The 25,050-nt window shown below is 39.0% G+C and overlaps 1 protein-coding gene across 2 annotated transcripts in view; it reads right to left on the reverse strand.

The window, feature by feature from the left end:
• Window positions 1-295: 295 nt before the first annotated feature.
• The window catches only part of DNAAF6 (dynein axonemal assembly factor 6), a 124,353-nt gene continuing 99,598 nt past the window's right edge, over window positions 296-25,050 (reverse strand). For both annotated transcript variants that reach the window (XM_049872004.1, XM_049872006.1), the window contains exon 8: window positions 296-367. The gene's annotated coding sequence lies outside the window, so the exon portion shown is untranslated. The remainder of the gene's footprint in view (window positions 368-25,050) is intronic.

A 25,050-nucleotide genomic window follows, 5' to 3' on the forward strand; every position in this document is an offset into this window, starting at 1 on the left:
TGATCTGATCCACAACAGATCATGGGGATGGTGCAGGACTGGGTAGTGTTTCATTGTGCATGGGGTCACCATGAGTTGGGGCTGACCCAATGACAGCTAACAACAACAACAACATGCTTGTGAAAGTCCTTTCTTTGATCTCTCTTAATCCACATTCATCTGTAATTTCAAAACCAAGTGCAAAACTTACCTCTTACTCAGTTGTCACTCATCAGTTTCATCCCACTTCAATTTCTTTACTCCTTCTTCTCAATCTTACATATTCCACATTTTACTCTATTCACATTAACTTGTGGTTTCATTCCTTGGTTACAGTTCACTTTCTCGATGGGCTTCCCTGATCACTGCGCCAGCACTAATGTCTGTTCTGAAAGGGAAATATAGTTTGGCTTTTAAGTTAAAACAGTCTTGGATTCAAATCATTGCTCTATCACTGACTACATGACACTGAACAATTAACTCCTTTCTCTGGGCCTCTATTTCCTCTCTTGTAAGATTGGGGTAACATTGAGGTTGCTGTGAAGACCAAGTGAGATAGTATATTGGGGTGTATCGTTCCCATGCATGTGAAAGCCCTCTCTTCAGTGTCTCTTACTTCCTGCTCATCATCAGTTTCAAAACGAAGCTCAAAACTAGTAAATATTGATTTGGGTGCTTGGGCTTTTTAGATTCATCTATTGATTATGTACTGTCTTGTGATACTCTATAATTGAAGAACTTCTATAATTGCTCCATGTGCATAAATAAGTCTTCCCAGAAAAGCTGTATGCTCATGGAAAGCAGACAGTGAGCCACACAGACTGACAATATAATTTATCATCACAATATAATTTATCATCCAAACCAAGACACTTTTGAGAGGGAAATGGGGGTGCTATTAATGATTGTACCAGGTCCTGGCATAAACTAGGTCTGTCCCAGGGAAACCAAGACATGGTCACCCTAGTCATATATCTCATCAAAATCTACCCCACCCCTCAGCTCAGTGCTGGGTAGGGAGTAGGTGCTCACTCAATCAATACTTGTGGAATGGAATTAAAGGGTTGGCAGCCTTGAAAGTTAGCAAACATGTCCAGTCTTGTACAGCTCATCCCTTCCTCCTCATCTCTTGCACGCCCTTCTCCTTATTCAGCACTAATGTCACCCCCAAATGGCACATTCATCATCCCAAATTAGCCATTATTAAAGCCATCCATTTGCAGGGCTGCAGCTAAAATGAATTGTGTTATTATTCCAGTTACGGCAATGAATGGCTGAACATCAAAAGCCATTTTGATTTTGCAGCAAGAAGGCAATCAATTATTGTGTTCGGCTGGCTTGTCCAAAGCAGCGTCCAGCTTGCTGACAGTGAACACAAGCCTCCCTCCCCACCCCCTTACACACACACACACACACACTTCCTTAGGCCAACACACACACACACACACACACACTTCCTTAGGCCTTCTCTCAAGACACTAGAGAGCCCTGGAAAGGGGAAGGACATATTCCTTCTACCAGCCTGGATTAACTCTCTCTCTCAAAACCTGGCATCTTCTTAGCTTTAAGGCTGAGGTATGAGACTCCTCTTGGCTTTCACTGCTTTTCCTCTCTCTCCCATTCCTAATTCCTATGGGCCTGGGCAGTGAATCAGCCTGGGTTGAAGTCTTGGTTCAGTCCCTTCCAACAGCAACAAGGTATTGCAAGCTGTCAATGCAAATTTCCTGAAACCTGCACTGGGTGAGGTGCTGTGAGAGCCGGTACTTCACGTCACGTCACGTCGCGTCGCGTCGCGTCGCATCGCGTCACGTCACGTCACGTCACATCACGTCACGTCAGTCATGTCACGTCACGCCGCGCTGCAGCACTGCTGCCTGTAGCCAGGGCTCCTCATCCATAGCTCCTCTCCCCATCACTCCACTTTTCATTAGGAGTCGGCCCTGGGAGTAAGACTTAGTGGGGGTGTGTGAGGTAGAGTAAATTCTTGAGGCCCTCCTCCCCACGAACAGGTAGCGCTGGATAGCGTTCCCAAAGAGCTACCAGTGATAGACTTGTCAAAATTGTTTAACAAATCAGAAACTGAAGCAGAATGACAAATGTAGCCTCAGAATTTCTGATTTGTTTCTTTACTTTTGAATGATTCTGATATGAGAGCACTTGTTTATTTGTTCTGTTGGGCCAGGAAGATCCAAAAATTACTATGGTCTTCCGAGAAGCCAACTAACTCAGATTCCCATAAACAACATCCTTCAAAATACAAAGACCGGTCCTTTAAAAAAAATATGATTTTTAACAGTTTAACAGTAACACAAGCTTATGGTAGGCATTTAGAAAGTGAAGACAAGCAAAAATATAAATTACCCACAATCCTACCACCCAGAGATAACCACTGTAAGTATTTTGGTTTGCTCCCTTTCTGTCTTTTTTCTGTGTGTGTGTGTGTGTGTGTGTGTATACACATGTGCATCCATGTTTAATACCATATTTCCTGCATTCTAAGACACAGAATATATCTGAAAGCAGGCTGCATCTTATATGGTTATCAAAAGTGACTTGCAAATTGCCAGGCGGAGGAATCCACTATGACACTGTTGTCATTGCTTATGCATGTGCAGACTTAGCTGTGCTTAGAGGGTATCTTTTCACCTGATTGTCATGTCGATTGAGTTATTTGCATTGGTAGCACCACTCATGGTTAAATTTTAACTTAAATTTGGCTTTCTCCCTAATTGTCACTTAAAACGTCTTCTAAAAATTACACTATGATGCGTCATTGAAATGAAAAATTATTGTGTCTGCAGAAGATTGCCTGTCATACGCTAGACAATGCAATTAAAGGCAGTAGAAATTGACAAATCTCTTGGAATAGATCATAAAATTTTCAAAGCTAGGAAAGGTTGGTGTGACCAATTCATGCGTTGTGAGGGACTATCACTCAGCCACTGAACATCTATCCGTCAAATGCTTCTGGGTGACTTTCAAGAGAAACTGATTGATTTCTAGCTAATGTAATTGAAATGAGAAAAAAAAGACAAAGAAATGAAAAGGAAAAAGAAACTATGAGTTTAACCAAATAGGAAATGCAGATGAACCCCCAGATTCTTCTACATGATTTGATATATCCCAAGCCGAGGTTATGAAAAGTAGCCACGTGTCACTACAATGCTGTACATCATTGCCAATGGTCAAAAGTAATTCAGAAGAATCTTCAGACTTTGAAATGTGAAAAAAAAAACTGAGAGTCTAATTTTGGTTGTTTTATTGAAGAAGAAAGTGGTGTGTAGTTCTACAGATAAATGTTATTGTCAGCAGAATGAAATTTGGGTGTATGAAATGTATTGTTTCTTTATTTTCCCCAAAACGTATTAATAAACCAGTGTCTTACAACCTACATCATCTTTGAATTGAAAAAATAATGAGGATCTTACCATATGTATAGTTTTGTATTATGCCTTTTCAACTTAAAGTTATAGCATGAGCATTTTCAACATCAGTATTTGAAAACATGAATTTATGGCTTGCTATATTTTGTTATATGACTATACCATAATTATTTTAATCATTTTCTTATTATTGGACATTCAGTGTTATAAATAACACTGAGATCACCATCCTTACCTTTCATCAGGAATTAGTCAAAGGGCATAACAATTGTTAAGGTGCTCGATGCATATTGACAAATGCTTCTCAGAAAGGCTGTGCCAATTTACAGTGCCACCTGCAGTGCATGAGAATGTACCCCCATCAATACATGGTATTTAAAAAATTTTAAACAGATACCTTTATTAATTTGATAGGCAAAAAGATAGCATTTCACTTTTATTTGCAATTTATTGATTACTAACAAGGTCAAACATATAAAAATGTATTTGTTGGCTATTTGTATTTTTTGTGTACAATTCATCAGTTCATATCCCTTGCTCATTTGTCTGTTGGGTTTCAAGGTCTGCTGTATTTGTTTTCAGTAATGCACCAGATGCTGTTGATGCCCTACCCCATATTCCGTTGGCCCGCCTGATTTCACCTGCAGTTGTAGTCGGAGGTTTCTAGCATTCTGACTGACAGTCTCCCACCTCAAGTGGCTCTTCTCTCTCCCCTGCCTGAGGGCTTCCTCTGGCACAGTAGGAGCTTGCTCTATCATGGCCAGGTATAACCTGGAAGTGCAGGGTAGTTAACACTACTGGGGCTGTTAGGGATTGAATTGTGTCCCCCCCGAATTTGTGTCAACTTGGCTAGCCCATGATTCCCAGTATTGTGTGATTGCCCACCATTTTGTCATCTGATGTGATTTTCCTATGCATTGTAAATCCTGCCTCCATGACGTTAATGAGGCAGGATTAGAAGCAGTTATGTTGTCGAGGCAGGACTCAATCTACAAGATTAGGTTGTATTTTGAGTCAATCTCTTTTTTTTTAATTGTACTTTAGATGAAGGTTTATATAACAAACTAGTTTCTTATCAAACAGTTAGTACACACATTGTTCTATGACATTGGTTAACAACCCCACGACATGTCAACACTCTCCCTTTTGAGTCAATCTCTTTTGAGATATAAAAGAGAGAAGTGAGCAGAGAGACAGGGGGACCTCCCATCACCAAGAAAGCAGCACTGTGAGCAGAGCACATCCTTTGGACCCAAGGTTCCTGCACTGATAAACTCCTAGACCAGGGAAAGATTGATGACAAGGACCTTCCCCCAGAACTGACACAGAGAAAAAGCTTTTCTCTATAGCTGGCACCCAGAATTCAGACTTCTAGCCTCCTAAACTGTGAGAAAATAAATTTAGTTTTTTAAAGCCACCCACTTGTGGTATTTCTGTTATAGCAGCACTAGATAACTAAGACAGGGACTAACCTTCAGCCAATGGGGATGGAAGTCCCTGGGTAAATATCACAGACACCACATGGTTTCGCAGAGAGTCCCCAGCTGGACTGAGTCCCAGCTGCCCACAGGGAAGCTTTTCTCCCTTCCTGTCTCACTTTCCCCATTTTCTTCTTGTGCTTCCTGAGATCACCTCCCAAATAAACTACCTGTATCCAAATCCTTTTCTCAGGATTTGCTTTTGGCAACAGAGAGAGAGAGAGAGAGAGAGAGAAAAAGAACATTTCCTATCCACACACCTTTTACTGCAATATTCAATTTCCCTCAGATTGAACTCCTCGATACTGATGGCATATTCAAAAACAAACACAGAAGAAAGAATATTATCCCTTTTAGTAAACTTTGCAGTGCAAGCCACAGCAATGCAAAGGGATATGTCATCTGGGGAATGGTAGACTGCTGCTTCCAAAAACCTTGTAGAAGATGGCTGAACTCTTTAGTGCAGAGACAAAACTAGCTTTCTGAGCTGTAAGGCTAAAAACCAGAGCCTGAAGTGAGTGAATTCAATAAGGTAAAGTCAACTTAAGCAGTCTCACATGCCTATTTGATACATAGGGACATTTTAACATTTGTATTTATATATCTGTATCTGTCTATCTCATTCTGATATGTTGTGTGTGTGCGTGTGTGTATATATATGCCCTGGTGGTACAATGGTTAAGAGCTAATGCTGCTAACCAAAAGGTAGGCAGTTTGAATCCACCAGCTGCTCCTCAGAAACCCTATGGGGCAGTTGCTATGAGTCGGAATTGACTCAACAACAATGGGGTACAGCAGGTGTATATATATGTGTGTATATGTGTGTGTGTGTGTGTGTGTGTGTGTGTGTGTGTATGCCAATTTATTAATTTACAATGAGAAATACAGTTGTTAAGCAGGCCAAAATGCTTGAGTAGGCAGATCAGTGTATTCTTTCCTTGTAGGCAAGTTGTGTGGGGAGCCAAATAAATGATCAAAAGATTGCTTGGTGAGCATAAAATCAGAATAAAGGAGTTAGTTGATCTTAAGAATGGTCTCTCAGCTTAGATAACTTGAAGCACTCTCATCAACTACAGGGCCAGCCTTGCCAAGGAACCCATAATGCTGGGTTCACTTGGCCAAGACTCATTCTCCTGGATGGAGCTTGGCTGGTAACTGTCATTTCTTTGCTTCTGGCTGGCCAACTACTTTCTATTCACTCCAAGCAGTGTATAATACAATTAATTTGGTTTCCATTTACAAAATTACAATTGCATTCCAGTTCTGTCTCCTTAAAATTTGTCCTAGATGACCTTGAGCAGAGTTTTGAGAGTTCCCTAAATTTCCAATCAAATATTTACAGACAATTTCTTGATTGGTATCCACAGATATCTTATCATATCCCTTGAGTGTAAATTTTACTAGTTTAACTCCAAGATGACAACATTATTTACTTTACGAGGGAGGGGTTAAGTGTGTACAAGGAGCATCACGTACCCCTCCCCCTGCCGTTGAAATGGCAAGCACTTTCAACTCAACACATTTCTGCCTTCCTATTCAGCTTCATTCAGCTTCAGGGAGGAGCTTTGGTGGCTCAGTGGTTAAAAGTCCTCTGCTGCTAACCAAAAAATTTCAGCAGTTCAAACGCATCAGCAGTTCTGTGGGAGAAAGGTATGGCAGTTTACTTCTGTAAAGATTTACTGCCTTGGAAACCCTCTGGGGGCAGTTCTACTCTGTCCTGTGGGGTCACTATGAGTTGGAATCGACTTGACAGCACTGAGTTTGGTTTCCAGCTTTGTCTCCCACAATCACCCTGTGTTTCAGTCAAAGTCTTCAATTTGCCATCCCTAGAATAACCTGTATTCTTTCTCTTTCCCATGCTCCATACATGCTAGAATGTCCTTCCAGTCTTCATTTTCCACTGAACTCATCCATTTTTCAAGATTCAGCTTAAATATCACTTCCTCTGAGATACTCTCCTTGAACCACCTGTACCGCTGCTCCAACACCAAAGTGATGGACTCTCTCCTTAGTGTTACCACAATACTTAATTCAAACTTCTATCATAGCACTTGACTTACTCTACTACAATCATTTATATGTCTGTTTTATCCACTAGACTATGAGATCCTTGAGGCTATAGTTTTACTTATTTTTGTATTCCCAGAGATTACAATAGTTCCTGGCCCTCAGTCAATGAGTAAATGAATCATTCAAAGTCCTATAGCCAAGCATCCAAGAACTGATCTATTTCAAAAATTGTAGTCTTGAGACATATATGACAGCAAATCATCATGGGTCATTTGGCAAAGTTGGCAGAGAGCTATAAAGTAACATCGTGTGTCATCCATTTATTTATTCAACAAATATTTCTTGATCACCTACTGTGTGCCCAGCACTGAGGGAAACAGCAGTGAACGATGCATACATAGTCTCTACTTTCATGGAACTTGTATTCTATTGGGGACACAGACAATACACAAAATAAACAGTTAAAATAATTTCCAGATTGTGGCAACTATTATGAAGAAAATAGCAGGGCGACATGAAAGTAAGTGACTTCAAGAAACAGACTCTTTTGGATTGGATCAGAGAAAGTCTTTTTGAGAGGGTGACATTCGATTTGATATCTGAATGATGAGAAGGAGCCAGATATGCAAGGGTGTGGGGGAAGGAGGATACCGAGCAGAAGGAACAGCAAGTACAAAGTCCCTGAGGTAGAAAAGGGCTGTGGCTTTAGGAACCAAAAGAATTTCTGTAGGGCTAAAGAATTTGTGAGTGGTGGGGCCATGGTGGAAACCCTGGTGGAGTAGTGGTTGAGTTTTATGGCTGTTAACCAAAAGGTCGGCAGTTCAAATCCAGGCTGTTCTTGGAAACTCTGTGGGGCAGTTCTACTCTGACGTATACGGTTGCTATGAGTTGGAATTGACTCGATGGCAACTGGTTTTTGGTTTGGGGGCCATGGTGGGAGCCCTGGTGTTGCAGCAGTTAAGAGCTCAGTTGCTAACCAAAAGGTCGGCAGTTCAAATCCACTGTCTGCTCCTTGGAAACCCTAGGGGGCAGTTCTACTCTGTCCTATGGGGTTGCTATGAGTTGGAATTGACTCAATGATCATGGGTTTGGTTTTTGATTGGTTGGGGGCATGGTGCAAGATGACATCAGAGAGGTGAGCAGAGGCCAAATCATGTAGAAGGGGGCTATTAGTGTTGTTTGTCCCCAAAGGATACTCGGAATCCAGAGGGTTACAAGCAAGGGAATCAGGGCCCAACAGTGAAAGTGAGGAAAAGGTTTGAAGTTCTTTTCCCTAACAGGTGCACAGTAGGGAACGATGGGAAGAAATGGAAAGGGTAGACCATGGAAAGTTGTTTGGAGTTTATTCTCAGTGCAACGGAAAGCCACTGGAGGGTTTTCAGTAGGAGACTGATATGTTTGATTAACATTTTTAAAAGATCACTAGCCTGTCCAAGGAAAATTACACACAGAAAGCAAGATTCCCATCAGCAACACAAAACTGAAAGCCATCACTGAATTCTGCTGTGCCAGCAGCACTCAGTCCAATAATAAACTGACACACAAGGGAGTGAAAATCCAATTTAAGTCTCCAGTGTATCTTCCAGAAATTTAGTTGAGAGTGGCACCAATTTTCCAGACAGTTGAGGCAGGTCATGGAAACCTTATCCCTTTAAAAAGAAGCCTTTACACTAAAGAATGCAGCTGGATACTTAAAAGATGACGGGGGAAGAGTAATCCACAGAATGACCTAGAATAGGCTGGGGAAAGATCCTTTGGTCTACTGGCCCATTTCAACACTAAGGTATAATTAACTTTCAGGTCACTTCTAGTGGTCAAGAATCTGTGCTGAAAACCCCACCTAAACACTCCCACAAAGATTCAGGAGTTTGGAAGACAAAAGGGTTAAGCAGAAAGCTGTCCACAGAGCATCTATTTTCCTCTTGTGATAAATCACTGCAGAGAAATCATGCAGCAGCTTTGTCTCATTCTCAGCTTCTTTCTGCTAGGTATGAGATTGGTAGCAATATAGGTGCAATTACAATTCCACCTGTGTGTCCTATGGGACTCTGTATGTGGAATTTCCCTCAAATAAATCTTAGGAGGGGTGTGCAACTGGTGTCCCTCTGGAATGCTCTGGAGTGATTGCTTAGAAGTTATGCTTTTTGCATACAGTGAACCAAACAGACTATTTTATTCTGAAGCCTGTACAAGACAGAACAACATCACCAACTGGGAAAGAATTTTGAGAGAACAGAACCATGGTGGCCATTTCAATTGCAGTCTCCCTGTAGAGGCAAAAACACTGGATAAGGAAGGCAGACCTATAGGACACATATTTTGGAAACTCTTCATATGGGAAGTTGAGCCCAGAGATAGAAGGGAAATTTGGAAGACAACAAAGAGGAGGTCCAGATGAATGCTGCAAACTGCTAGAAATCTCAGGTAAAGGAATACCAAATGTACTAGTGATGCTGATAAGACAAGGTCTCTATATGAGAAAGAAGAAAACAAAAAGGCCAAGGCACTGGGGCTGCCTAGGTTGAAGAAGGGGGTTATTAGAGTTGTTTGTCCCCAAATGATATCCAACAGTGAAAGTGAGGAAGCGGTTTAAAATTATTTTCCTAACAGGTGTTCAATAGGGAAGGATAGGAAGAAATGAAGCCAGCATCCGTACCGTGGATGCCATTGAAATGTCAGGTGGGAGAATTGAAGTTGCTTCTAAAATATCAGGGAGAGTTTGGCCATGGAGATTAAATTTAAAACACAAGGACCTCAACCAGTAATTTGGTCTGTATCTGGGGGTCCTAAAGAAGAGAAGGACCCAAAATTTTAAAAAATGAGCACCTGTGAAGAGGCCATGCTGGTCCCTGAGTGAAAAGGAGCCCCAGGAAGAGGGCAGGAAGAGAATTGAATGTAGGAGCTACATGCTGTGAGTGAAATGGCCTACCTAGTGAGAGGAACCTAATGGAAATATGTGGGAAGGTCTGATTAATTAACTGAATTGTAAAAGAATTGTAAGGAGGGATATAATTATAAATCCCCCACACTTCTATTACAGTGACTCCAATAGGGGAAGTCATTTACTTCATAGCCCTTGAGCACCTGAATCAACAGTGCATGCAGTGCTCCTTCCCCCTCCCCCCCCCCCACATGAGAACCATCATCCGAAATTGACTGGAGAAGATTACACATTGTATTGTAGCAAGGCTTGGAATTGGCCCAAGCCAAGCGCACATGAGATGAAGGATGGAGGGAGAAAACAGACTTCCAGGTGGAGAGCCCATACTTGAAGCTGCTGATTGGCCACACAGATGCAAGGGCTCTTCCTTATGTCCTGAAGACCAGGATGAAGGGCTATTAAGAAATATCCGTATCAACTGCAACTCATTCACTTCCCCACCAACACATGTATTGTGGAGCTACTTCAGGCTAGGGAAATCTGATGTCTAGTGAGTTGGTGGGAAGACAGTATAGCAACTGGATGATATGCTGTCCTGAAGACAGCTGAAGCTGCAGGTTGGATACAGGACATTGGGGGAAGGAGTGTCACAGTGCCTCTAAAGAGACATATTACAAACAAGTCAATTTTTCTTATACTGTTTGACCTGATGTGCTAGAAATATAGCAAACTGTCCAACTCTATGGCACTTCAAAGATTTTGGCCTGACAGTTCTTGAGCCCTTCAATATGGGTGGCATTTAATTTAGAAAAATATATGACCATTGCCAGAGGAGATATAAAGCTGAGAGATTCCAGCAAGTTAGCCAAAGCTTTCTTGGCCTTTATCTCAACCTTAGGTTGATCTATCAAGTCTAAATCATATTGCATTTTCACAGAGCCTTTTGTTTTTCTTCTGAAGTATTCAGACAGGCAGTGGGCTGTAGAGGTAACACTGAATAACGTTCAGGTCATCTGAATTCTATCAGGCAACAGAGCTAGGACTTGAGTTGCTTAACCTCTCTAAGCCTCAGTTCCCACCTCTGTAAAGAGGCATAACACCTCATCTACCTCACAAAGTTCTTTTGAGAGTCAGCTGAGAGAAAATGAATATGGCGTATATACTGAAGTAGCAGCCAAACGCTTAACCACTGTACCACCAGGGTCCTGTAAACTGAGGAGTACCCTATAAATGTAAGGGCTATCATTTACCACCACCATAGACCAGGGTCAACAATCTTTTTCTGTAAAGGTCCAGAAAGTAAATATTTTAGGCTTCGTGGACCACAAAAGATCTCTGTCACATATTTTCTTTTTCTTCTTTTTTTAACCATTGTTTAAAAATGTAAAAACAGTTCTTAGCTCATGGTACCCACAGGCAAGATTTGGCCTGAAGGCTGTACCTAGCCAACCTCTGTCATAGATTGTTGACATACCTGGGAACTGATGATCCACCCTCTCGGTATTTTGTAAGGTTCCTCAGAAACTCTAGTATCTTGACTCTGAGTTCAGAAGACTTATTTGAATCTTTCTTTTTTTTTTATTGAGGTAAAATTCACATAACGAAAGTTTCAATTTTAGCCATATTCAAGTGTACAATTCAGTGGCTCCCAGTACATTCACGATGTTGCACAACCCTCACCACTATCTAATTCCAGAACATTTTGAAACCCCAACAATGGACTCAAACATAGCAACGATTGTGAGGATAGCTTAGGACCAGACAACATTACATTCTGTTAGACATGGAGTCGCTTTGAGTTGGAGCTGACTTGATGGCACCTAACAACAACAATACCAACCACCCCTTAAGCAGTCATTCCCCATTCACGCATATCCTCAGCCTCTGACAACCACTAATTTGTTTTCTCTCTCTATGGATTTGCCGATTCCCTGGATGGTGTAAACATGCTCACGTTAACGTGCTCAGCCGCTAACCAAAAGGTTGGAGGTTTGAGTCCACTCAAAGGCACCTCAAAAGAAAGGCCTGGATATCTACTTCTGAAAAATCAGCCATTGAAAGCCCTATGGAGCACAGTTTTACTCTGACACACATGAGGTTGACATGAGTCAGAATCGACTCAACGGCAACTGGTTTTTTACTGGTTTAGACATTTCATATAAATGGAATCATACAATATATGGCCTTTTGTGTCTAGCTTCTTTCACTTAGCAAAATGTTTTCAAAATGCTGTAGCACGTATCAGTACCTCATTCCTTTTTATGGCTGAATAATATTCCATTGTACAGATATACCACATTTTGTTTATCCATTCATCAGTTATGGGACATTTGGGTTGTTTGCACTTTTTGGCTACTAAGAATAATGCTTCTGTGAACATTAATGTACATGATTTTTGTGTAGACATATGTTTTCAATTCTCTTCAGTATATACCTAGGAGTGGAATTGCTGGGTCATATGATAATTCTATGTTTAACTCTTTGAGGAACTGCCAAACTGTTTTCCCCAGCAGCTGTACCATTTTACATTCCTGCCAGCAATGTATGAGTATTCCAATTTCTCCACATCCTTACCAACACTTGTTGTTTTCCTTTTTTTTTATTATCGTGGATATAAAGAGGTATCTAATGTGGTTTTGATTTGTATTTCCCTACTGACTAATGGGAGAAGTCCTGGTGATGCAGTGCTTAAAGTGCTCTATTCCTAACTGAAAGATTGGTGGTTTGAAAGCACCAGTGGATCTATGGGAGACAAATGTGGCAGTCTGCTTCCGGAAAGATTACAGTCTGGGAAACCCTATAGGGTAGTTCTACTCTGTTCTGTAGAGTCACTATGAGTCCGAATTGACTCATGGCAATGGGTTTGGTTTTTGGTTTAATGACTAATGATGTTGAGGATTTTTTCATGTGCTTATTTGCCACGATTATATCTTCTTTGGAGAAATGTCTATTCAGGTGTTTTACCTGTTTTTTAATTATGTTGTTTGCTTTTTTGTTGTTGACTTGTAGGCATTCTTTATGTACCTGGGATGCTAGATGCTTATCAGATGCATGATTTGCAAATATTTTCCCATTCTCTGGGTTTTTTTTTTTTACTTTCTTGATAGTGTTATTTGATCACAAAAGCTGTTTTTATTCTTGTGAAGTACAATATACCCATTTTTTCTTTGTTTGTGCTTTTGATATCATGTCTAAGAAATCGTTGCCTAATACAAGGTTACAAAGATTTACAACTATGTTTCCTTCCTTTTTTTTCCTTCTAAAAGTTTTATAGTTTTAGCTCTTATATTTAGCTCTTTGATCCATTTTGAATGAATTTTTGTATGTGGTATGAAGTAAAGATTCATCTTCATTAATTTGCATGTGGATATTCAATTGTCCCAGTACCACATGTTGAAAAGAATATCCTTTCCCCATTGAATGGCCATGGCATCCTTGTTGAAAAAAAAACCCAAAAAACCAAACCAGTGCTGTCAAGTCGATTCCGACTCATAGCGACCCTTGTTGAAAATCTACTGACAATAGATACATGGATTAATTTCTGGGCTCTCAGTATTATCCCATTGGTCTATATGTCTGTCCTTATGCCAGCACCACACTGTCCTGCTTTGTTCACACTGTTTTGATCACCATAGCTTTGTACTACATTTTGAAATCAGGAAGTTTGAGTCTTTCAACTTTGTTCTTTTTCAAGATTGTTTTGCTATTTGAAGTTCCTTGCAATTCCATATGAATTTCAGGATCAGTTTATCCATTTCTACAAAAATGGTGCTTGGAATTTTCATAGGGATTGCATTGAATGTGGAGATCATTTTGGGGAGTATTACCATCTTAACAATATTAAATTTTCTAGTCCATAAACATGGGATGCCTGTGTATTCATTTAAGTCTTCTTTAATTTATTTCAACAATTTTTTCCATTTTTTTCTGTTGAGGTGAAATTTATATAACATAAAATTAACTATTTTAATAAGTTATTTTAACAATTCAGTGTTGTGTAACTACCACTTCTATCAAGTTCCAAAACGTTTTCATCACCCCCAAAAGAAAACTCAATACTCACTATGTAATTGCTCCCCATTTCTCCTCCCCAGCACCTGGCAAACACCAATCTGCATTCTGCCTCTATGGATTTACATATTCTGGCTATTTCATGTAAATAGAATCATACAATACGTAACCTTTTGTGTCTGGCTTCTTTCACTTAGCATATTTTTGAGGTTCTTTACATTACAACATGTGTCACTGATTCATTCTTTTTATGGACTAATAAATATCTATTGTATGTATATACCACAATTTGTTTATCCATTCATCTGTTGATGGACATTGGGTTGTTTCCACTTTTTTGTAATTGTAAATAGTGCCGCCATGAACATGTGTGTACATGTATTTGTTTGAGTACCTGTTTTCAATTCTTTTGAATATATACCTAGGAGTGGAATTGCTGGATCATATGGTAATTCTATGTTTAACTTTTTGAGGAACCATCTAATTGTTTTCTATACAGCTGTCACATTTTACATTCCCATAAGCAATTTATGAGGGAATCAATTTCTCCACATCCTAGCCAACATTTATTTTCCATTTTTTTAAATAGTCATTCAAGTGGGTGTGAAGTAGTACCTGATTGTGGTTTTGATTTGCATTTCCCTGATGACTAATGATGTTGAATATCTTCTTATGTATTTGTTGGGCATTTCTGTATCTTCTTTGGAAAAATGTCTACTCAAGTCCTTTGCCTATTTTTAATTTGGACAACAATGTTTTATAGCTTTCAGTGTACAAGTCTTGTGTCTACTGGGTTAAATTTATTCCCGTTTTATTTTTTTGATGCTATTGTAAGTGGAATTGTTTTCTTAATTTCATTTTCATATTGTTCATTGCTAGTGTACAAAAATGCAACTGAATTTTGTATATTGATCTTTCATCCTGGAATATTGTTGAATTCATTTATTAGCTCTAATATTTTTTTGTGGGCTTTTTTAGGGTTTTCTATAAATAAGATTATATCATCTGTAAATAGAGATAGGTTTACTTCTTCCTTTCCAATTTGGATGCCTTTTATTTCTTTTTCTTACCTAATTGCCCTAGCTAGAACTTCCAGTATACTGTTGAATAGAAGTGGTAAGAGCAGACCTTCTTTCTTTGTTCCTGATATTAGGGAAAAGCTTCTAGGCTTTCACCATTAAGTATGTTGTTAGCTGTGGGTTTTTCATAGATGCTCCTTACCAGGTTGAGGAAGTTCCCTTCTATTCCTAATTTTTTAGTGCTTTTTTTTTTTTTATCTTCAAAGAGTGTTAGATGGTGTCAAATGCTTTTACTGCATCATTGAAATGATCATATGGGGGTTTTTCTTCATTTTATTAATATAGTGTATTATACTGATTTTTGTGTTAAACCACCTTGCTTTCTTGAAATAAATCCTATTTGATCATGGTGTAGAATCCTTTTAATAAGCTGTTGGATTTGGTTTGATAGTATTTTATTGATGATTTTTGCATCTATAGCCCTATGGAGACCCTGGTGGCGTAGTGGTTAAGTGCTATGGCTGCTAACCAAAGGGTGGGCAGTTTGAATCCGCCAGGCTCTCCTTGGAAACTCTACGGGGCAGTTTTACTCTGTCCTATAGGGTCGCTATGAGTAGGAATCGACACGAAGGCACTGGGTTTGGTTTTCTGGATATAGTCCTATGAGATATTGGTCAGTAGTTTTCTTTTCTTGTGATGTCTTTGTCTGGCTTTAGTATCAGAGTAATGCTGACCTCATAGAGGAATTAAAAAGTGTTCCCTCCCTTTTTGTTTTTTTGGAAGAGTTTGAGGAAGATAGGTGTTATTTCTTCTTTAAACTGTTGATGGAACTTACAAGTGAGACCATCTGGTCTTGGTTTGTCTTTGTTGGAGAGTTTTTGATTACTGATTCAGTCTCTGTACCCTTTGTAGGTATATTCAGATTTTTTATTTATTCTCAACTCTTGGTAATTTGTGTGTTTCTAGGAATTTGTCCATTTCATCTGTTGTCGTTGTTGTCAGGTGCCGTGGAGTAGGTCCTGACTCATAGCAAGCTCATATACAACAAAATGAAACACTGCTGGGTTCTGCGCCATCCTCAAAATTGTTGACAAGCCCATTGTTGCAGCCACTGTGTCAGTCTGTCTCATTGAGGGTCTTCCTCTTTTTTGCTGACCCTCTACTTTACCAAGCATGATGTCCTTCTCCAAGGACTGATCCCTCCTGATAACATGTCCAAAGTATATGAGACATAATTTCACCATCCTTGCTTCTAAGGAGCATTCTGGCTGTACTTCTTCCAGGACAGATTTGTTCGTTCTTCTGGCAGTCTATGGTATATTCAATATTATTCACCAACACCATAATTCAGCAACATCAGTTCTTCAGTTTTCCTTGTTCATTGTCCAGCTTTTGCATGTACATGGGGTGATTGAAAATACCATGATTTGGATCAGGCACACCTTAGTCCTCAAAATGACATCTTTACTTTCGAATGCTTTAAAGAGGTCTTTTGCAGCAGATTTGCCCAATGTAATATGTTATTTGATTTCTTGACTGTTGCTACCATGGACGTTGATTGTGCATCGAAGTAAAATAAAATCCTTGACAACTTTACCCTTTTCTGGTCATGATGCAGCTTATTGGTCCAGTTGTGAGGATTTTTTGTTTTCTGAATTAAGGCTGTAAGGCATCAGTAAGTGCTTCAAGACCTCTTCACATCTAGGTTATCTAATTTGTTGGCATACAATATAATCCTCTTATAATCCTTTTTATTTCTGTAAGGTGAGTAGTAATGTCCCCACTTTCATTCCTGATTTTAGGGATTTGAGTCTTTTTTTTTTTCTTAGTTGGTCTGGGTAAAAGTTTGTCAAATTTGTTGATATTTTCAAAGAATCTGCTTTTGGTTTTGCTGATTCGCTAATGTTTTTCTATTCCCTGTTTCATTTATATCCATGCTAATCTTCATTATTTTCTTTCCTTTGCTTGCTTTGGATTTAGTTTGCTCTTCTTTTTTCTAATTCCTTAAGGTGACAAGTTATATTATTGTTATTGAATTTAGATTTTTTAAGTAGTTGTTTACAACTACATATTTCCCTCTGAACTTTCACTGCATCCCTTTAGTTGTGTTATGTCACTTTTTAATTATCATTTGACTCAAAGTAATTTTTTTTGTATTTCTCTTGTGATTTCTTCTTTGACCCATTGGACGTTTACTAGTACATTCTTTAATTTCCACATATTTGTGTATTTTACAGTTTTTCTTCTATTATTGATTTCTAATTTCATCCCATTGGGGTCAGAGAAGATACTTTGTATGATTTCAATATTTTAAAAATGCATTAAGATTTGATTTGTGGCATAACATATAGTCTATCTTGGAGAATGTTCCGTGTGCACTTAAGAAGAATGTATATTCTATTGTCATTGGGTGGACAGTTCTACATATATCTGTTAGGTCTCGTTGGTTTTTAGTGTTGTTCAATGCTCTATTTCCTTATTGATCTTTTATCTAGTTGTTCTATCTATATTGAAAGTGAAGCGTTGAAGTCTCCAACTATTATTGCTGAGCTGTCTATTTCTCCCTTCAATTCTGTCAATTTTTGCTTCATATATGTTGGATCTTTGTTAGGTGCGTATGTGTTTATAATTTTTATATCTTCTTGATGGAATGACCCTTATATCATTACAAAATGTATTCTTTTGTCTATAGTAACAATTTTTGTCTTAAATTCTATTTTGTTTAATATTAGTATAGCCATTCCAGCTCTTTTGGTTATTGTTTGCATGAACTATTTTTTTTTTTATCCTTTGACTTTTACTACAAGTAAGTCTCCGTGGACAACATATAGTTGGATCATGTTTTTTTAATCCATTTTCCAATTTTCTGCCTTTTAACTGGAGAGTTTAATCCATTTAAATTAAATGTAATTACTGACAAGGAAGGACTTAATTCTGCCATTTTGCTATTTGTTTTCTGTATGTCTTACATCTTTTTTGTTGCTCAGTATCTCCATTACTGTCTTCTGTTGTGTTAAATATATATTCTTTAGTTTGCCCTTTTGATTTCTTTCCCATTTCTTTTGCTATATATTCTTAATTATTTTGTCACTATTTTCCCTGAGGATTACAAATAACATTTTAACTCATAACAATCTAGTTTGAATTAAAACCAATTTAGCTTCAATAGTATGTAAAACATTGCCCCTATATAGCTCCAGCCCCCTTTTTACATTTTTATTATCATGAAATACATCTGTTTACGTTTTATACTATTGACATGGGTTTATAATTATTCTTTTATATAGTTATCTTAGTTACCTAGTGCTGCTATAACGGAAATACCACAGTGGATGGCTTTAACAGAGATTTATTCTCTCACAGTTTATGAGGCTAGAAGTCTGAATTCAGAGTGCTAGCTCCAGGAGGAGGCTTTCTCTGTCTGTCAGCTCTAGGGGAAGGTCCTTGTCATCAATCTTCCCCTGCTGTAGGAGCTTCTTAGAGCAGGGACCCTTGGTCCAAATGACGCATTCTGCCCCTGGATCTTCTTGCTTGGTGGTAATGAGGTGCCTCTCCTCTCTGCTTACTTCTCTTATATCTCAAAAGAAATTGACTCAAGATACAACCTAATCCTGTAGATTGTGTCCTGCTTCATTAATATAACCGTCTCTAGTCCTACACCTCAGTAACATCATAGAAGTTACGGTTTACAATACATAGGATAATTGCATCAGATCACAGAATGGTAGACAGCCACACAGTACTGGGAGTCATGGCCTAGCCAAGTTGATAAACATTTTTGAGGGACACAATTCAATCCATAACAATAGTTATGCTTTAAATCATGTAAGAAAGAATGAGTTGCTGATCAAAAATATATTAAGACTAACTTTTATCTAAGTAGTTACCTTTACTGGCATTTTTTTATTTCTTCATGTGATTCAGGTTGCTGTGTAGAGCCCTTTCATTTCAGCCTGAATGACTCCCTTTGGCATTTCTGGAAAGGTAGATCTACAAGTGAAAAATTTTCTCGCTTTTGTTTAACTGGGAATGTCTTAAAATTTCCTTCATTTTGAAGAATAGTTTTCCTGGATATACAATTCTTGGTTGATAGTTGTTTTCTTTCCACACTTTGAGTATGCCATTCCAATGCCTCCTGGCCTCCATGGTTGCTGATGAGAAAGTGGCTACTAATCTTACTGAGGTTCCCTTGTGCATGATAAGTCACTTCACTCTTGTTGCTTTCAGAATTGTCCTTTGACAGTTTGATTATAACGTGTTTCACTTTGAGTTTATTGTTCTTGGGGTTTGTTGAGATTCTTTGATGTGTAGATTAATGTTTTTAATCAAATTTGGTAGGTTTTTGGCCATTTTTTCTTCAAATAGTATGTCTGTCCCTTTTTGTTTCTCCTTTCCTCTGCATATGTTGGTACACTTGATGGTGTCCCATTGGTCTCTGACACTCTGCTTATTTTTTTTTATTCTCTTTTCTTTCTGCTTCTCAGGTTGGATAATTTCAATTGATCTATTTTCAATTTTGCTGATTCTTTTTTCTGCCTGTTCAAATCTGCTACTGAATGCTGGGAGTGGATTTTTCATTTCCATCGTTGTATTTTTCAACTCCAGAATTTCTATGTGGTTCCTGTTTATAATTGCTATCTCTTTACAAATAGATATTCTCTCTTTGGCAAGACATTTGTCATGGATTGAATTGTGTCCTCCAAAAATGTATGTCAACTCAGTTAGGCCATGATTCCCGGTATTGTGTGGTTGTCCTCCATTTTGTGAATGTAATTTTATGTTAAAGAGGATTAGGGTGGGATTGTAACACCCTTACTAAGGTCACATCCCTGATTCAATGTAAAGGGAGTTTCCCTGGAGTGTGGCCTGCACCACCTTTTATCTTACACGTGATAAAAGGAAAGGGAAGCAAGCAGAGAAGGGGGACCTCATACCATCAAGACAAGAAAGCAGTGCTGGGAACAGAGTGCATCCTTTGGACCTGGGGTTCCTGCATGGAGACACTCCTAGTTCAGGGGAAGACTGATGAGAAGGACCTTCCTCCAGATCCGACAGAGAGAGAAAGCCTTCCCCTGGAACTGACTCCCTGAATTTCTACTTCTAGCCTACTAGACTGTGAGAAAATAAACTTTTCTTTGTTAAAGCCATCCACTTGTAGTATTTCTGTTATAGCAACACTAGATGACTAACACAACAGTTTTCTTATTGTTTCCTCTAGTTCTTTGTACATGGTTTCCTTCAGCTCTTTGATCATATTTAAAATAGCTTACTTAGAATCTTTGTCTATTAAGTACAATGTGCTTTATCAGAGACAGTGTCTATTACTATTTTTTTTCTTGTGTTTGGGCCATACATTCGTATTCTTTGCATGCCTCATAGTTTTTTATTGTTAACTGGATATTTTGAATATTATAATGTAGCAACTCTGGAAATCAGATTCTCCCCCCTCCCAGGGTTTGTCGTTGTTGCTGTTGTACGTTTAGGGGCTTTTCTGAACTTATTTTGTAAAGTCTGTACGCTCTGCTGTGTGGGGCCACTGAAATCTCTGTTTGCTTAGCTTAGTGGTCAGTTAATAAGTGTAAATGCCACAAAGCTCTCCTACCAAGATTCATCCACCTTTTTCTTGATTAAGAATTTTCTTGGTTGCTGTAAACCCTTGACTCGTTTCCAGAGCGCCAATAAAGTTGATTCTGATAGTTTTTGCCTGTTTATTCACTGTTTTGTGGAAGATGGTTCCCTATTCCAACATTTTCATTGATGTCACCTGAGTCTTTAATTTTTAAAGAGCACATAAATCTTCAAGAGTATGCAGTATTTCAGGTTGGATAAGTCATTGAAATAATGGTATCATATGACAAACCTGTACCCAAATCCTAGCTCTTTTATTTAACTTCCCCAATTTACTTCACCTCTCTAAGCCTCAGTTTCCTCATCAGATAAATAGGAAGGCTACAACTTATTCCACCAGGCTGTTGTGAAAATTAAGTAGTGCAGTCTAGCACAGGAGACAATATATATTTTTCAAAATGCTGTTTGGAAGGAGTACCCATTATGGATCATTACTACCTTAGCTGTAATTAGTTTCCAAGGTGAAAGTTGGACGTTTAGAAAAATGTGACACGGGACAGGTAAGTTTTTTGTTTTGGTTTGGTTTGGTTCTATTGCTCTATTGTCCATATAATTTTTTTTCTTTTTTTATTGAGGTAAATATATAGGTAACAAAACATTTGCCATTTCTACAGTCTTCACATGTAGTTCAGTGATGTTAAGTATGTTCATCATGTTGTTCAACCATCACCATTAACCATTCTTAAATTTTTCCATAGAATAGGTAAGTTTCGAGTAAGTATGGAGTAGTACCTTGGGTGCTACTCCTTATATCATAGGCAACCTGGGAGCTGTATTAAAAGGCTGCCTAGGGACAGGGGTGAGATGAGAAGACAGGAAAGACAAACTGCCTACTTTATAACTTTTTCCCAGATTAATCACCAGTGGCTAGCAATCATAGCTAAGTGTCACAGAACTCCTCTCAAACACACACACACACACGCACACGCACACGCACACACACACGCACACACACACACACAGAAAACCCAAGATACTTCTCTGTTTATGAAGACCTCACTTAATTTCCTAACTTCTCCTCAAAACTTCCCTGACTAGCCCAATCCACAAAGAATTTTCCATCATTAACCTGACTTTTTGTTTGTATCACTAATTTGGCATCAAGTCATAAATTGCTGCTGTACCATTGAAGTGTTAACTTTTCATGACTGCCAACTCAATTCATCTTCCCCTGGCCCTCCCTAATTTGACTATGACTTCTTTGGGAGTGTATTTCGACATGTATTTCTTTGTACTCATTATACCACTCAACACAGTGCTATGCACATGTTGTTGAGTCAGTTTCGACTAATAGCTATACCACATGGCAGAGTAGAACTGCCCCATAGGGTTTCCTCGGCTGTAATCTTTACAGGAACAGATCACCAGGTCTTTCTCACATGGGGCCACTGGGTGGGTTTGAACTGCCAACCTTTTGGTTAGCAGCCAAGTGCTTAACTATTGTGCCACCAGGGCTCCTTCACCCGCATGGTAATTATCCAAAAAACATTTTTTGAAGTATTTACAAAATGATAACAATCTCTATCTCAAAAAAATAGATGGAATTCTTGCAGCATCTCCATGTCAATATAAATCATTTGAGTGATAATTAGTTCTCTGAGCTCAGCCACAATCTTTGATATGCTTCAGCAGACAGCAATTGTCCTATATAATATTCAAAAAGGTGTAAAATTATTTACTCAGATCAAAGAAATTATTTTTCAAGAAGAACCTTTCTATCTCCAAGTTCTACTACTCTCTATTAATCTGCTACATCAAAAGCTCTAGAGGCTCTTTCTGCCCAAATGACCCTGGGTTTTAAGTCAAACTGACCTGCACAGTAAGTATTCTCTATTTCAGCCCATCCATGAAACAACAGAAACTTTGCACTTGCACATTCTTCCACAGCCTATCGAGTCAGTTACCTTTGGGACACATCAGCCCACACTTCCAGCATCCAACCTGTCAGGAAGTGATCATTAATGATAGGGACTCCTCCCTGGTCTGTTGCCCTTACCTCTCTTGATTATATAGGGCAACCTGGCCCATTCTATAAGACTTCTTCCTGCCATCATATTATTTGGCCCTTAGTTTTAAAAGCTTTTGCCTGGGAAGCTGTGTTAGAGGTTAATGTGACTATTTTTTCTCTCCTCAGATTCACTTTACTGGAAACAAACTCTCCAGAATACTGCTTAGAGAGTTATTTATCTTTATAACTTGAAAAGGCCATGTTCATGCTAGGGGCTCTGGGTGAATTTTACCGTTGTTATTTTTCCTCTGTCACCTCCCACCAGTCTCATCAGCTAAAAAGATCCAAAACAGACTGTGAAAGAGAGTAGGTCAATGGGATGCAGGGCTTGGCCTTCTAAAGGGCATGGCTTTTTTTTTCAAAAATGGTTTGTCACTGGACACTGGAAGACAAGGACATGGATAGCTCTCTAAGGCTTTTTCATCTTGAATTTGAATGAGCCTGGCCCAGGGTGAATCAATAATGATCTTTGCTTCATGCTTTACATTTACAGTCTCATCTACCCTAATATGCTGCTCAGAGCAACATAACTGTTAAACCACAGGGTAAAGGCAGTTTCTTTGTATTCTAAGGGCAGTCACAATTCCTTTCCAGGACCTTTCAGTCTTCAACTCAGGATCTCAGCTTAGTACTCTCCCCGAGGCTTGAAATTTGGGGGAATGAAGGGTAGTCTATCCTATTCTTTTAGAAACCAGATTGTAGCTTCTCTAAGGATGCCTCTTTCATCGGAAGGGCAAAAATTTCAGCTACGTCCTGGACATGGGAGAGTCATTGGGATGGATGGAGAGTAAGGACTGGGCCAGCCTCAAGCCCAGTTCAAAGGCTACCTCCTCTGGGTGGATTTGATAGTTCTCCTCTATGTGTTTCCAGAGCACTTTATTATTATTTTTTATCTGATTATTGTAATTTAGATGAAGCTTTACAGAACGAACTAGCTTCTCGTTAAACAATTAGTACACATACTGCCTTGTGACATTGGTTACCAACTGCACGACACATCAACACTCTTCCTTCTTAACTTTCGGTTCCTTATTACCAAGTTTCCTGTCCCCTCCTGCCTTCTAGTCATTGCCCCTGGGTTGGTGTGCCCCTTTAGTCTCGTTTTGTTTTATGGGTCTTTCTAACCTTTGGCTGATGTAAACCTCAGGAGTGATGTCATTACTGAGCTAAAAATGTGTATGGGAGCCATACTCTCGGGGCTTCTCCAGTCTCTGTCAAACCAGTAAGTCTGGTCTTTTTTTGTGAATTAGAATTTTATTCTACATTTTTCTCCAGCTCTGTCCAGCACCCTCTATTGTGATCCCTGTCAGAGCAGTCAGTGGTGGTAGCCGGGCACCATCTAGTTGTACTAGACTCAGTCTAGTGGAGGCTGTGGTAGATGTGGTCCATTAGTTCTTTGGATTGATCTTTCCCTTGTGTCTTTGGTTTTCTTCATTCTCCCTTACTCCAGATGGGGTGAGACCAGTGAAGTATCTTAGATGGCTGTTCACAAGCTTTTAAGACCCAAGATGCTACTCACAAAAGTAGAATGTAGAACATTTTCTTTATAACCTATGTTATGCCAATTGAGCTAGATGTTCCCCAAGACCATGGCCCCCACAGCCCTCAGCCTAGTAATTCGGTCCCTCAGGGAGTTTGGATGTGTCTATGGAGCTTTCATGACCTTGCCTTGCACAAGTTGTGCTGGTTTCCCCAGTATTTTGTACTGTCTTACCCTTCACCAAAGTTACCACTTACCTTTTTTCTGTTTGGTGTTTTTCCATCCCCACCTCTCCCCTCCCTCATAACCATCAAAGATTGTTTCTTTTTGCGTGTAAACCTTTTCGTGAGTTTTTACAGTAATGGTCTCATACAATTTTTATCCTTTTCTGATTGACTTATTTCATTCAGCATAATGCCTTCCAGATTCATCCATGTTGTGAAATGCTTTGCAGATTCATCATTGTTCTTTATGGTTGCATAGGACTCCATTGTGTGTATGTACCATAGTTTGCTTATCCATTCATCTGTTGATGGGCATCTAGGTTGTTCCCATCTTTTTGCTATTGTGAAAAATGCTGCAATGAACATGAGTGTGTATATGTCTATTCGTGTGATGGCTCTTATTTCTCTAGGATATATTCCTAGGAGTGGGATTGCTGGATCATATGGTATTTCTATTTCTAGCTTTCTAAGGAAGCGCCATATCATTTTCCAAAATGGTTGTACCATTTTGCATTCCCACCAGCCAGCAGTGCATGGGAGTTTCAGTCTCCCCACAGCCTCTCCAATATTTGTTATTTTCTGTTTTTTTATTCGTGTCAGTAATGCCAGGGTGAGACTGTATCTCGTTGTATGTTTGATTTGCATTTCTCTGATGGATAGTGATCACGAGCATTTCCTCATGTGTCTGTTAGCCTCTTGAATGTCTTCTTTGGTGAAAAGTGTGTTCTTTTGATGAGCATAAGTGTTTAATTTTTAGAAGACCCCAGTTATCTAGCTTATCTTCTGGTGTTTGTGTATTGTTATTTATGGTTTGTATCCTGTTAATGGTGTGTATCAGGGCCTCTAACATTGTCCTATTTTTTTCTTCTATGATCTGTATAGTTTTTGCTTTTATATTTAGGTCTTTGATCCAGTTAGAAATAGTTCTTGTGTATGGTGTGAGGTATGA

The sequence above is a fragment of the Elephas maximus genome, chromosome X, assembly GCF_024166365.1.
Source record: "Elephas maximus indicus isolate mEleMax1 chromosome X, mEleMax1 primary haplotype, whole genome shotgun sequence".
In the NCBI taxonomy this organism is placed as follows: domain Eukaryota; kingdom Metazoa; phylum Chordata; class Mammalia; order Proboscidea; family Elephantidae; genus Elephas; species Elephas maximus.